At 41.8% G+C, this 16,852-nt stretch overlaps 1 long non-coding RNA gene across 1 annotated transcript in view; it reads right to left on the reverse strand.

Annotated features, from left to right (window-relative positions):
* LOC140104590 (uncharacterized) overlaps positions 1 to 7,179 on the reverse strand; it is a 42,458-nt gene extending 35,279 nt beyond the window's left edge. Inside the window, exon 1 of the long non-coding RNA XR_011850369.1 lies at positions 7,101 to 7,179. This is a non-coding gene — a long non-coding RNA (uncharacterized lncRNA). The remainder of the gene's footprint in view (positions 1 to 7,100) is intronic.
* Between the last annotated feature and the right edge of the window lie 9,673 nt (positions 7,180 to 16,852).

Genomic DNA, 16,852 nt, shown 5'->3' on the forward strand with positions numbered 1-16,852 from the left:
TTCTGCGATCACTGCAGCGGTGTGATTTTCAGGGGGTGCCGGTCCCCCATTGCTTGCCTTTGAAGGTAGTCGCCTACGCGGATGATGTGACTGTGGTGATATCTGAACCTCGTGAGGTGGAGATGTTGTCTGCAGCCATCAGAAGTTACTCAGAGGCCTCCGGGTCTTTGGTCAACCTTGAGAAGAGTCAGGCTTTCTGGACATTGGATACTGCTCCTGGCTTTGATCTGCCACAGTTCGCCAAGGCCTCCACCCATATTAAGATCCTTGGGGTGAAATTTGGGAGGGAAGATAATGCCAAACTAAATTGGGAAGAGAAGTTGGATACCGGAAATGCAAAGGTTCAGCGATGGAAGAACTGGAGGCTGACCTATAGAGAAATTCATTATTTTGCTGATGTGTTTAATCTCTGTTAAATAATTGTTTTATTTTTCATTCTGACAAGAATGTATTGTAAATTTTTGTTTGTTTTTACTTATAAAAATTGCCCCCTATGTACAAGAATATAACTACTATAATACTGCCCCCTATGTACGGGAATATAACTGCTAAAAAACTGCCCCCTATGTACAAGAATATAACTACTATAATACTGCCCCCTATGTACAAGAATATAACTACTATAATACTGCCCCCTATGTACAAGAATATAACTACTATAATACTGCCCCCTATGTACAAGAATATAACTACAATAATACTGCCCCTATGTACAAGAATATAACTACTATAATACTGCCCCTATGTACAAGAATATAACTATTATAATACTGCGCCCTATGTACAAGAATATAACTACTATAATACTGCCCCTATGTACAGGAATATAACTACTATAATACTGCCCCTATGTACAAGAATATAACTACTGTAATACTGCCCCCTATGTACAAGAATATAACTACTATAATACTGCCCCTATGTACAAGAATATAACTACTATAATACTGCCCCCTATGTACAGGAATATAACTACTATAATACTGCCCCCTATGTACAGGGATATAACTACTATAATACTGCCCCCTATGTACAGGAATATAACTACTATAATACTGCCCCCTATGTACAGGAATATAACTACTATAATACTGCCCCCTATGTACAAGAATATAACTACTATAATACTGCCCCCTATGTACAAGAATATAACTACTATAATACTGCCCCCTATGTACAAGAATATAACTACTATAATACTGCCCCCTATGTACAAGAATATAACTACTATAATACTGCCCCCTATGTACAAGAATATAACTACTATAATACTGCCCCCTATGTACAAGAATATAACTACTATAATACTGCCCCCTATGTACAAGAATATAACTACTATAATACTGCCCCCTATGTACAAGAATATAACTACTATAATACTGCCCCCTATGTACAAGAATATAACTACTATAATACTGCCCTTATGTACAAGAATATAACTACTATAATACTGCCCCTATGTACAGGAATATAACTACTATAATACTGCCCCCTATGTACAGGAATATAACTACTATAATACTGCCCCCTATGTACAAGAATATAACTACTATAATACTGCCCCCTATGTACAAGAATATAACTACTATAATACTGACCCCTATGTACAAGAATATAACTACTATAATACTGACCCCTATGTACAAGAATAAAACTACTATAATACTGCCCCCTATGTACAAGAATATAACTACTATAATACTGCCCCCTATGTACAGGAATAAAACTACTATAATACTGCCCCCTATGTACAGGAATATAACTACTATAATACTGCCCCCTATGTACAGGAATATAACTACTATAATACTGCCCCCTATGTACAGGAATATAACTACTATAATACTGCCCCTATGTACAAGAATATAACTACTATAATACTGCCTCCTATGTACAAGAATATAACTACTATAATACTGCCCCTATGTACAAGAATATAACTACTATAATACTGCCCCCTATGTACAAGAATATAACTACTATAATACTGCCCCTATGTACAAGAATATAACTACTATAATACTGCCCCCTATGTACAGGAATATAACTACTATAATACTGCCCCCTATGTACAGGAATATAACTACTATAATACTGCCCCCTATGTACAAGAATATAACTACTATAATACTGCCTCCTATGTACAAGAATATAACTACTATAATACTGCCCCCTATGTACGGGAATATAACTGCTAAAAAACTGCCCCCTATGTACAAGAATATAACTACTATAATACTGCCCTTATGTACAAGAATATAACTACTATAATACTGCCCCCTATGTACAAGAATATAACTACTATAATACTGCCCCCTATGTACAGGAATATAACTACTATAATACTGCCCCCTATGTACAAGAATATAACTACTATAATACTGACCCCTATGTACAAGAATATAACTACTATAATACTGACCCCTATGTACAAGAATATAATTACTATAATACTGACCCCTATGTACAAGAATATAACTACTATAATACTGCCCCCTATGTACAGGAATATAACTACTATAATACTGCCCCCTATGTACAAGAATAAAACTACTATAATACTGACCCCTATGTACAGGAATATAACTACTATAATACTGACCCCTATGTACAAGAATATAACTACTATAATACTGCCACCTATGTACAAGAATATAACTACTATAATACTGCCCCTGTGTACAGGAAAATAACTACTATAATACTGCCCCCTAGGTACAGGAATATAACTACTATAATACTGCTCCCTATGTACAGGAATATAGCTACTATAATACTGCCCCCTATGTACAGGAATATAACTACTATAATACTGCCCCCTATGTACAAGAATATAACTACTATAATACTGCCCCCTATGTACAGGAATATAACTACTATAATACTGCCCCCTATGTACAGGAATATAACTACTATAATACTGCCCCCTATGTACAAGAATATAACAACTATAATACTGCCCCCTATGTACAATAATAGAACTACTATAATACTGCCCCTATGTACAGGAATATAACTACTATAATACTGCCCCTATGTACAGGAATAAGACTACTATAATACTGCCCCCTATGTACAGGAATATGACTACTATAATACTGCCCCCTATGTACAGGAATATAACTACTATAATACTGCCCCCTATGTACAGGAATATAACTACTATAATACTGCCCCCTATGTACAGGAATATAACTACTATAATACTGCCCCCTATGTACAAGAATATAACTACTATAATACTGCCCCCTATGTACAAGAATATAACTACTATAATACTGCCCCTATGTACAGGAATATAACTACTATAATACTGCCCCCTATGTACAGGAATATAACTACTATTATACTGCCCCCTATGTACAAGAATATAACTACTATAATACTGCCCCCTATGTACAAGACTATAACTACTATAATACTGCCCCCTATGTACAAGAATATAACTACTATAATACTGTCCCCTATGTACAGGAATATAACTACTATAATACTGCCCCCTATGTACAAGAATATAACTACTATAATACTGCCCCCTATGTACAGGAATATAACTACTATAATACTGCCTCCTATGTACAAGAATATAACTACTATAATACTGACCCCTATTTACAAGAATAAAACTACTATAATACTGCCCCCTATGTACAAGAATAAAACTACTATAATACTGCCCCCTATGTACAAGAATAAAACTACTATAATACTGCCCCCTATGTACAGGAATATAACTACTATAATACTGCCCCCTATGTACAAGAATATAACTACTATAATACTGCCCCCTATCTACAAGAATATAACTACTATAATACTGCCCCCTATGTACAGGAATATAACTACTATAATACTGCCCCCTATGTACAGGAATATAACTACTATAATACTGCCCCCTATGTAGAAGAATATAACTACTATTATACTGCCCCCTATATACAAGTATATATCTACTATAATACTGCCCCCTATGTACAAGAATATAACTACTATAATACTGCCCCCTATGTACAAGAATATAACTACTATAATACTGACCCCTATGTACAAGAATATAACTACTATAATACTGCCCCCTATGTACAGGAATATAAATACTATAATACTGCCCCCTATGTACAAGAATATAACTACTATAATACTGCCCCCTATGTACAGGAATATAACTACTATAATACTGCCCCCTATGTACAAGAATATAACTACTATAATACTGCCCCCTATGTACAGGAATATAACTACTATAATACTGCTCCTATGTACAAGAATATAACTACTATAATACTGCCCCCTATGTACAAGAATATAACTACTATAATACTGCCCCCTATGTACAAGAATATAACTACTACAATACTGCCTCCTATGTACAAGAATATAACTACTATAATACTGCCCCCTATGTACAGGAATATAACTACTATAATACTGCCCCCTATGTACAGGAATATAACTACTATAATACTGCTCCTATGTACAAGAATATAACTACTATAATACTGCCCCCTATGTACAAGAATATAACTACTATAATACTGCCCCCTATGTACAGGAATATAACTACTATAATACTGCCCCCTATGTACAGGAATATAACTACTATAATACTGCCCCCTATGTACAGGAATATAACTACTATAATACTGCCCCCTATGTACAGGAATATAACTACTATAATACTGCCCCCTATGTACAAGAATATAACTACTATAATACTGCCCCCTATGTACAGGAATATAACTACTATAATAATGCCCCCTATGTACAAGAATATAACCACTATAATACTGCCCCCTATGTACAAGAATATAACCACTATAATACTGCCCCCTATGTACAAGTATATAACTACTATAATACTGCCCCCTATGTACAAGAATATAACTGCTATAATACTGCCCCCTATGTACAGGAATATTACTACTATAATACTGCCCCCTATGTACAAGAATATAACTGCTATAATACTGCCCCCTATGTACAGGAATATTACTACTATAATACTGCCCCCTATGTACAAGAATATAACTGCTATAATACTGCCCCCTATGTACAGGAATATTACTACTATAATACTGCCCCCTATGTACAAGAATATAACTGCTATAATACTGCCCCCTATGTACAGGAATATTACTACTATAATACTGCCCCCTATGTACAAGAATATAACTACTATAATACTGCCCCCTATGTACAGGAATATAACTACTATAATACTGCCCCCTATGTACAGGAATATAACTACTATAATACTGCCCCCTATGTACAGGAATATTACTACTATAATACTGCCCCCTATGTACAAGAATATAACTACTATAATACTGCCCCCTATGTACAAGAATATAACTACTATAATACTGCTCCTTCATACAGTATATTATAGATATGTTGTACAATGTCCTTAGATAAAACTATTGAATTGCTGTTGAACATTAATGGTTTAGAATCTGTTATGGTATAATAACCTGTCAGCGTTGCGTTTGTCTTGCGGTATTTTTCTAATGATCTACATGATGATGTGATATTAGAAGTTGCCTGTAGGTCAGGTTTCCATTGCTCCCGGTAATGTCCGTGGCCCGGGCTCCTCTTCATTACTGCTGCGGGCTCTGCGGAGCGATTACTATAATTATTGTGGAATGTGATGTGTGATACAAGTTTCGGCTCCCCCCCCCCCCTCGCCCTCCTGGATAATATATGTGCATTTTTTGAGAAGGAACATTGGAAGAACATTGTGTTGAAGAAACAGCTGGAAGCGTGAAGGGTTGGGGGGCAGCGTGACCCCCTGATTGGCTGGCATGGCGCATGCTATTACTCTTGTGCAGGCAGCGACACCTCGTCTTGTGGAGTTCGGTAGCCGGAAGTTTTTTCGGAGGCTCAGTAGGATGTGTGTACAGGGAGGAAAGAGAGGACAGGGGTGACCTGAGGTGAAAGATTAATAACCGGATGTGACCATCAGACTGCAGCCAGTGCTATGTATTGTCCCTGGAGAGATGTGTAATCAGACCTCACACTGCTGTGCTCTGTGCTCTCTGCAGCCAGTGTTATGTATTGTCCCTGGAGAGATGTGTAATCACACCTATGTTGTTAGTGGCAGCGGGGCTGTGAAATTCCAGGATTGTAGTTTTATCAAGTGCATTGGTGGTATGTCCTCGGACTGCTGTGCTCTGTGCTCTCTGCAGTCAGTGTTATGTATCGTCCCTGGAGAGATGTGTAATCAGACCTCACACTGCTGTGCTCTGTGCTCTCTGCAGCCAGTGTTATGTATTGTCCCTGGAGAGATGTGTAATCAGACCTCACACTGCTGTGCTCTGTGCTCTCTGCAGCCAGTGTTATGTACTGTCCCTGGAGAGATGTGTAATCAGACCTCACACTGCTGTGCTCTGTGCTCTCTGAAGCCAGTGTTATGTATTATCCCTGGAGAGATGTGTAATCAGACCTCACACTGCTGTGCTCTGTGCTCTCTGCATCCAGTGTTATGTATTGTCCCTGTAGAGATGTGTAATCAGACCTCACACTGCTGTGCTCTGTGCTCTCTGCAGCCAGTGCTATGTACTGTCCCTGGAGAGATATGTAATCAGACCTCACACTGCTGTGCTCTGTGCTCTCTGCATCCAGTGTTATGTATTGTCCCTGTAGAGATGTGTAATCAGACCTCACACTGCTGTGCTCTGTGCTCTCTGTAGCCAGTGTTATGTACGTCCTTTGGAGTGATGTGTAATCAGACCTTATGTGAAAAATGAATTTATATTCGATGATTGTAGCTACAACAAGTGCACCGGAGGCGTGTCCTCACACTGCTGTGCTCTGTGCTCTCTGCAGCCAGTGTTATGTATTGTCCCTGGAGAGATGTGTAATCATACCTCCCACTGCTGTGCTCTGTGCTCTCTGCAGCCAGTGTTATGTACTGTCCCTGGAGAGATATGTAATCAGACCTCACACTGCTGTGCTCTGTGCTCTCTGTAGCCAGTGTTATGAACGTTCTTTGGAGTGATGTGTAATCAGACCTTATGTGAAAAATGAATTTATATTCGATGATTGTAGCTACAACAAGTGCACCGGAGGCGTGTCCTCACACTGCTGTGCTCTGTGCTTACCTCAGTGTTAAGTATAGTTCCTGGAGAGATGTGTAGCCAGACTTTTGCGTATGTTAGTAGCAGCAGGATTGTGAAATGTATGGGGTCATGTCCTCACACTGCTTTGCTCTCTGCAGCTAATATTGTCCTTAGCAACATGAGTAACCATACCTTTGTGTATGTTTGGAGCAGTGTCCTCACACTGTTGTGCTCTGTTCACACTACCGCTCCTTCTTTCCGTTATTTCCCTCCGTCGAAAAAGTCAAGAATTAAGGTTTAAAGTATCACTTAAAAATCCCATTGACATCAATGTAAATGTTATGTCATCCGTTCCGTTTAGGCAGAGATCCGTTATCCATGCGTATTTTTGGACGCTGCAGCAATGTATCTAATATGTAGCGTTGCAATGTGTTACATTCGTATATAAACTTTCCAGTTTAACCCTCTGTTGGTCACTCTAATCTGGGTGGATGATTGGGCAGTTATTCACACCCCTAAAACCAGAGGAAGCACCAGCCATGAGGCAAGTTGAGCCTCTTACCTCAGGCAGCACCACCTGCAGCAAGATAGGGGGCGGCATCAGGGGTGCAATCACCTATTACAAAGCAGGACCTGACACCCTATGTCAGCGTGAGCGGGAGATGCTACACGGAGAACTAAAATACTAAAAATATAACCTGATATATTACTACTGGATGGACAGAGGGGGGCGCTGTCCTATGTGTCGCCTCGGGTGGCTGAGAGTTTAGGGTCTCCCCCTCCTTAGCTGCTCCTGGTATCGGATCCATCCTTCCATATTGATCTTGTGACAGGTTCTTGAGCCGCAGTAGCGGATAATCCCTGTGATTGATCCAATTAGGCCAATAATGAGTTAATAGAAGAGATCCCCAGTCTCCAGGAGAGGACACATCATGGGCTCCAGAGCCTGGGACTGTGTATGGAGGACACGTAGGACCCTCTATGGATGGGGTGGCGGTATTATACATGACTGATGAAGACCCCCTCCCTCCAATACAGACATCATCAGACATTAACTCTTTACTAGGACCCAGGATTTCTCTACTGATGATTTATGGGAAATGCTGATAATTTGCAGTTGATGAAGAATCTGAGCGCTCAGCCCCGAGTCTGCCCAAGTTTTGCCTCATTATTTCTTCATTAAAACTTTGCCATTCACATGCATATTCCACATTATTATCATTTATCATGTTCTGCCCAGAGGAGCCCGAAATAGTGAGGACCAAAAGATGGAGAGGAAGAATCCAGCAGCACAGAGTATTTCAGGAGAGGAATGTGCTGCTATCGTGGGAGGTCACAGAATATAAGATGTATATAAAGGAAGGGGCAGCAAGATCTGGCAGCACAGAGGATTTCAGGAGAGGAGTGTGCTGCTATCGTGGGAGGTCACGGACTATGTGATGTATATAAAGAAAGGGGCAGCAAGATCCAGCAGCACAGAGTATTTCAGGAGAGGAATGTGCTGCTATCGTGGGAGGTCACGGACTATGTGATGTATATAAAGAAAGGGGCAGGAAGATCTGGCAGCACAGAGGATTTCAGGAGAGGAGTGTGCTGCTATCGTGGGAGGTCACGGACTATGTGATGTATATAAAGAAAGGGGCAGGAAGATCCAGCAGCACAGAGTATTTCAGGAGAGGAATGTGCTGCTATCGTGGGAGGTCACGGACTATGTGATGTATATAAAGAAAGGGGCAGGAAGATCTGGCAGCACAGAGTATTTCAGGAGAGGAGTGTGCTGCTATCGTGGGAGGTCACAGAATATAAGATGTATATAAAGGAAGGGGCAGCAAGATCTGGCAGCACAGAGGATTTCAGGAGAGGAGTGTGCTGCTATCGTGGGAGGTCACGGACTATGTGATGTATATAAAGAAAGGGGCAGGAAGATCTGGCAGCACAGAGGATTTCAGGAGAGGAGTGTGCTGCTATCGTGGGAGGTCACGGACTATGTGATGTATATAAAGAAAGGGGCAGGAAGATCTGGCAGCACAGAGGATTTCAGGAGAGGAGTGTGCTGCTATCGTGGGAGGTCACGGACTATGTGATGTATATAAAGAAAGGGGCAGGAAGATCTGGCAGCACAGAGGATTTCAGGAAAGGAATGTGCTGCTATCGTGGGAGGTCACAGAATATGAGATTTATATAAAGGAAGGGGCAGGAAGATCCAGCAGCACAGAGTATTTCAGGAAAGAGGTGTCCTGATCTTATATGTGGTCTCAGATCTCCATAGGAGAGTGACACAGGGGGAGGGTGACACAGCAGCACAGAGTATTTCAGGAGAGGAGTGTATTTCAGGAGAGGGAGGGTGACACAGCAGCACAGAGTATTTCAGGAGAGGAGTGTATTTCAGGAGAGGGGGGGTGACACAGCAGCACAGAGTATTTCAGGAGAGGAGTGTATTTCAGAAGGGGGGGTGACACAGCAGCACAGAGTATTTCAGGAGAGGAGTGTATTTCAGGAGAGGGGAGGGGGGTGACACAGCAGCACAAAGTATTTCAGGAGAGGAGTGTATTTCAGGAGAGGGGAGGGGGGTGACACAGCAGCACAAAGTATTTCAGGAGAGGAGTGTATTTCAGGAGAGGGGAGGGGGGTGACACAGCAGCACAGAGTATTTCAGGAGAGGAGTGTATTTCAGGAGAGGGGAGGGGGGTGACACAGCAGCACAGAGTATTTCAGGAGAGGAGTGTATTTCAGGAGAGGGGGGGTGACACAGCAGCACAGAGTATGTCAGGAGAGGAGTGTATTTCAGGAGAGGGGAGGGGGTGACACAGCAGCACAGAATATTTCAGGAGAGGAGTGTATTTCAGGAGAGGGGGGGGGGTGACACAGCAGCACAGAGTATTTCAGGAGAGGAGTGTATTTCAGGAGAGGGGGGGGGGTGACACAGCAGCACAGAGTATTTCAGGAGAGGAGTGTATTTCAGGAGAGGGGGGGGGTGACACAGCAGCACAGAGTATTTCAGGAGAGGAGTGTATTTCAGGAGAGGGGGGGTGACACAGCAGCACAGAGTATTTCAGGAGAGGAGTGTATTTCAGGAGAGGGGGGGGGTGACACAGCAGCACAGAGTATTTCAGGAGAGGAGTGTATTTCAGGAGAGGGGGGGGTGACACAGCAGCACAGAGTATTTCAGGAGAGGAGTGTATTTCAGGAGAGGGAGGGTGACACAGCAGCACAGAGTATTTCAGGAGAGGAGTGTATTTCAGGAGAGGGGGGGGTGACACAGCAGCACAGAGTATTTCAGGAGAGGAGTGTATTTCAGGAGAGGGGGGGGTGACACAGCAGCACAGAGTATGTCAGGAGAGGAGTGTATTTCAGGAGAGGGGAGGGGGTGACACAGCAGCACAGAATATTTCAGGAGAGGAGTGTATTTCAGGAGAGGGGGGGGTGACACAGCAGCACAGAGTATTTCAGGAGAGGAGTGTATTTCAGGAGAGGGGGGGGTGACACAGCAGCACAGAGTATTTCAGGAGAGGAGTGTATTTCAGGAGAGGGGGGGTGACACAGCAGCACAGAGTATTTCAGGAGAGGAGTGTATTTCAGGAGAGGGGGGGTGACACAGCAGCACAGAGTATTTCAGGAGAGGAGTGTATTTCAGGAGAGGGGGGGGGTGACACAGCAGCACAGAGTATTTCAGGAGAGGAGTGTATTTCAGGAGAGGGGGGGTGACACAGCAGCACAGAGTATTTCAGGAGAGGAGTGTATTTCAGGAGAGGGGGGGGTGACACAGCAGCACAGAGTATTTCAGGAGAGGAGTGTATTTCAGGAGAGGGGGGGGTGACACAGCAGCACAGAGTATTTCAGGAGAGGAGTGTATTTCAGGAGAGGGGGGGGGGTGACACAGCAGCACAGAGTATTTCAGGAGAGGAGTGTATTTCAGGAGAGGGGAGGGGGGTGACACAGCAGCACAGAGTATTTCAGGAGAGGAGTGTATTTCAGGAGAGGGGAGGGGGGTGACACAGCAGCACAGAGTATTTCAGGAGAGGAGTGTATTTCAGGAGAGGGGAGGGGGGTGACACAGCAGCACAGAGTATTTCAGGAGAGGAGTGTATTTCAGGAGGTGTGGGTGACACAGCAGCACAGAGTATTTCAGGAGCTGACCCTGGTGTCAGTGAGGGGGTCCTCATGATGATTGCTATTTGCAGCACGTCGCCCCCAGCACTGTCCTATCGATGCGTTTAGCACCAATCTTTCGGGTTATTCTGCGGCGTGCGGCTCGGTGAGACAATAAATTAGAGCTGAGCCTTTCTCCATTAAGACGACTTGTCTGGTAACAGGAGGAGATGGAGGCTCCTGATCTCATTCCACGCAACAAATTCTGGATGAGAATGCGGAGATCTCTCTGTGGGTGAGAGGCTGCATGTGAATGAGGCTCCTCGCACCTCTCTCGATGCCTCCCCCCCCCCCCCCCCCCCCGGTGACCCCCGTCCTCTGCAGTCCTGAGCTATTTCTGACACAGTCGGGATAATTGACTTCTCTCGTTATTAAAAGTGACAGTGTGTTTATTACCTCCTCTATCCATGCATTTACATGATCTGTATTAAAGGGGCATTCCGAAATTTTGGAAAAAAAACGCCATGGGGGACAGATTCGGTATATTCATAGGAAAAGGAACAACCCCCAGACCAGACATGCACTCCCCACCAATAGCGGACATAAGGGGGGGGGGGGGGGAAGAGATTATTACTTGTTCTGGTGTAATTAGAACTTTCTGCGGACACCTTGGAGCAGACAGATGTGCGGAGCCACAGACAGCGGAGAATTCCTTATACATTCACCTTATACAGCACTATCCCACTTCTATCATCACTGTTGGAGTGGGACGGACAGACAGACATGGATAGATATAAGAAAGAAGATAGAGATAAAGATATTTACATTAAGTATAAATAAATAGATGAGAGATAGAAGATACATAGATGATGTAAAGATATAAAGATAGTAGGGAATAGATAGGAGATAGATAAAACCAAGTCCGCACAGTGGAGAGAAACCTCAATAGAGGGGGCGCAGAGCCTCCATGGATCCCGGCAAGATCCTTCAGTAGTAAAGTTGAAAAAAGTGTAGGCAGCACTCCAAAAATCCAAATTTCCAAAGGGGGAAGTTTGTTGAAGCAGTGGCAACATTTCGTTGTGAAGCACCTTCATCACTTTTTCAACTTTAGATAGAAAGAATTAGATAGATAGATATAGATAGAATTAGATAGCTATGGTTGACTGATGAATAGATAGAGAGATAGATAGATAGATAGATAGGTAGATAGATATGAGATAGATAGATATGAGATAGATAGATAGATAGATAGATAGATAGATATGAGATAGATAGATAGATAGGAGATAGATATGAGATAGATAGGAGATAGATAGATAGATAGATAGATAGATAGATAGATAGATAGATAGGAGATAGATAGATATGAGATAGATAGATAGATATTAGATAGATAGATAGATAGATAGATAGATAGATAGATAGATAGATAGGAGATAGATAGATATGAGATAGATAGATAGATATTAGATAGATAGATAGATAGATAGATATGAGATAGATAGATAGATAGATAAATATGAGATAGATAGATAGGTAGATATGAGATAGATGATAGATAGATAGATAGATAGATAGATAGATAGATAGATATGAGATATATAGGAGATAAATATGAGATAGATAGATAGATATGAGACAGATAGATATAAGATAGATATAAGATAGATGATGATAGGTAGATAGATAGATAGATAGGAGATAGATAGATATGAGATAGATAGATAGGAGATAGATAGATAGGAGATAGATAGATAGATAGATAGATAGATAGGAGATAGATAGATATGAGATAGATATGAGATAGATAGATAGATAGATAGATAGGAGATAGATAGATATGAGATAGATGGATATGAGACAGATAGATGACAGATATGATACAGACTGATTGATGGATATTTTGTAGCCTGTGTTTTTTTTTTTTTTTTTTTTTAATTTTTTATTAGCAGATATCCATAATGTGTTACATGACATCTTTTGCAATATCAAACAAGATCCATAATACATTACAGCATTGCATGTCGTGTTGTACTTAACAACATATATACGGGCTCCCTTCTGTTAAGAGCCACCGACCTGTCGCAGAAAATGTCGTAACATCAATATACATAATCCCCCCCAAACCCCCCCTCCCTCCCCACCCTCTACCGATGCTGGGGACGCTGAGTAGACAGAATTGAAAGACCGTGTAGTACAGAGGAAGCCTCTATATACTCCACAAATTCCAAATATCCATAAGTCTGCTGCCTTTCCTATAACGTTTCTCATAAGCACATTCGTACGATTTTATACGATTCACTAAATTGCCTGTGTTACTATACAATATATCAGATGCCTGTGGAGATGTTACTGATGATTCTTCTATGTTTCTTTGTGTTTGATACATTTCTGTCTTTAACCCTTTTCTCACCACATCTCTGCACTTGATTTACTTCTAGATCAGACAATCAAAAGAAGGTAAATACTTATCCCCAGCCTGAGAAATCCTTCATGGATATTTCCCCTGGTGATGTAAATATTCTGCTCCCAAACCCAGACAATATTACAATGTACAATCTTACAAATTGCCGGCCATTGGGCTCCTCTCTGTGATCCCCGGGGAGGCCGCAGCCTCATTACTACGGAGTATAAAACCCGCTGCGGAATATTCTATCTGCGCTGAATGTTATTAGCGATGGCGGCCGCACAGAATTACTGATCAGACGCTGCTACATCTGAGATTGACGTTAGAAACTTCCTCCAGCGAGTCTCTCCAGTGTATTCCAGCCTCAGATTGTCTCTCCAGACACAAGGAGCTCTCTAATCTTATCTGCTTCCTCCTCCCACACTAATTTCTATTTACTTTGTTCAGATATTCCCTGGTTATATCTCTTTGCAGAGAAGTTTGGGGACAGCCAGTGTGGCAGATTTTCCTTTCAGGAGTCTAGTAAAGCTGTGTGACCTATGGTAGCCATGTTGGTTGTTCTGTAACTAAGCTGGCTGAATTTTACCCTGAGACCGGTTAAAGGGGAACTCCAGAATCTCCTTTTTGCAGAGAATCAGAGAATCATTTGGACAAATCTTCACTGCTCACCAAGCACAGTGCCATACATTGTATAGTGGCTGTGATTTGTATTGCAGCTCAGCCCCATCAAATTCAATTAAACTGAGCTGCAACCACCAACCATCTAACAAATGGATGTGATACCACAGGCAATTATGTTCCTTAAATTTTGCATTGTTTTGCAGTTTTCCTCTCTGTAATCTCTATCCTCTCTCACTCAGAAGTATCAGCCGGATCCTATAGGACATTATAGAGAAGTACCGACTTGTATTTATAGAATAAAGCATTTTGAGTGAGATAGTAATTTCCTATTATGTCCAGTAGCCTATGTCATTGTCTCTGCTCTCTCACCCAGAAGTATCAGCCGGATCCTAGAGGACATTATAGAGAAGTACTGACTTGTACTGATGGGAATAAAGCACCTGGGGTGAGATAGTAACTTCCTAAAATCTCCAGTAGCCGCTGCCTGTGTCTCTCCTCTATCACTCAGAAGCATCAGCAGGATCATCTAGGACATTATAGAGAAAGAATCTCTTGTACTGATGGGGCTAAAGCAATTGGATTGAGATAGTAACTTCCTATTATCTCCAGTAGCCTCTGCCTGTGCCTCTCATCTTTCACTCAGAAGCATCAGCCAGATCCTATAGGACATTTTACTGAAGTACTGACTTGTACTGATGGGAATAAAGCATTTGGAGTCAGATAGTAACTTCCTATTATCTCCAGTAGCCTCTGCCTGTGTTTTTCATCTATCACTCAGAAGCATCAACAGGATCATATAGGACATTATAGAGTAGAAATCACTTGTACTGATGGGAATAAAGCAATTGGAGTGAGATAGTAACTTCCTATTATCTCCAGTAGCCTCTATCTGTGTTTTTCCTCTATCACTCAAAAACGTCATCAGGAAATCTATAGCACATTCTAGAGAAGGAATCACTTGTACTGGTGGAAATAAAGCACTTAGGGTGAGATAGAAGCTGCTGGAGATAAAAGGAAGTTTCTATCTGCTATCTGCTTCAATCATTCAGAAGCATCAGCAGGCTCATATACTATAGGAAATTAAAGAGGAGGACTGACTTGTACTAACCTCCACCCGTTGTAGCCCACTGCTTGTTGTGGGGTAAAGCAAAAAATAGCTCCAAAAAACCCCACTAAAGGAAGAAAGGACGAAAAATCACCTCCAAATCATAGGGGGGCTATGATACATCAGCGGAGTGGAAAAGCTCCAGAGTAAAGATACATGTGCCCCATAATCTGCTGGTAAGGTGAGTTATACTCCATGTCAGGAGGAGGAGGCTCTTTCCTCTGATGCTACAAAGTGTCCTGTATTGACTTGTACTTTATGTAAAGTTTGATGAAACTTTTCTTCTCTTTTCCCCCTGTCTCTGCTTGTACAGACAGTTCAGCACCAGGGACAGCAGCACAGTATAATGTCATGGAGCTGCAGATGATTGTGGCTCTTGTATCCCATAGGACCGCACTGCAGGGTGGGGGTGGGTAGGGAGGATAGACATGGGCACCTGTAGGCACATATACAATGTACCACCCTCCAGTGCTGGAAGCTTTTCATCCATCATCAGATCCCCCCATGCCCCTTCCCCTCCACATGGGGCATCTGCAGCTTCATGATGAAATGTAGACTGACACAATGTTAGATTGTTGAGACCTTACATCTATATCACCACCCCCTGGGGTAGGGAGACTTTTTATAACATATTTTTATGGGGGCATTTCAGCAGGTGTGACCAAACAGACTGCAGCCAGTGCTATGTATTGTCCCTGGAGAGATGTGTAATCAGACCTTTGTGAATGTTGTTGTTAGCAGCAGGACTGTGATATATGGATTTATATTCCAGGATTGTAGCTTCCCCAGGCATATCCTCACACTGCTGTGCTCTTATCTGTTTGCACTGAAGTGTTACATCTTATTAATTAGCAGCAGTACTATGCAATTTAAATGTATACTTTAGTAGCTTCTTCAAGTGCACTGGAGGATGTCCTCACACTTCTGTGTTCTATACAACCAGTGATGTGTAATCAGACCTTTTTGTGTGTGATTAGTAGCAGCAGGACTGTGAAATATGGATTTATATTCCAGGGTTATAGCTTCTCCAGATGCAATGTCCTCACACTGCTGTGCTCTATGAAGTCAGTGTAAGGTATTGTCCCTGGATAGATGTGTAATAATACCTGTGTGTATAGTGTTAGTAGCAGCAGGACTGTGATATATGGATTTATAGTCCAGGATTGTAGCTTCCCCAGGTGCACTGGGGAGTATCCTCACACTGCTGTGCTCTCTGCAGTCAGTGTTATGTATTGTCCCTGGAAAGAAGTGTAATCAAACCTTTGTGTATGTTGTTAGTAGCAGCAGGACTGTGATTAATGAAAATCCAGGACTGTAGCTTCTCCAGGGGCACCGGGGATTTCCTTACACTGTGCATCAGGGGTAATGTTGCAGCCACAGGTTATGATGTGACTGGTATTGGGATTATTATGTAGCAGATATTGGTTACATTGTTACAAATACTCTATTCTCTGTGGACATAAATCTACATTACGCAGATGCTTCTCTATTCCCCACATCTTTTCCCATCTGGAGAGTGAAAGGTTAATCTTGTTTTGAAATCTTCTTCTCTGACATCAAACATATATATAT

This window comes from Engystomops pustulosus, chromosome 10 (genome assembly GCF_040894005.1).
Source record: "Engystomops pustulosus chromosome 10, aEngPut4.maternal, whole genome shotgun sequence".
Lineage (NCBI taxonomy): Eukaryota > Metazoa > Chordata > Amphibia > Anura > Leptodactylidae > Engystomops > Engystomops pustulosus.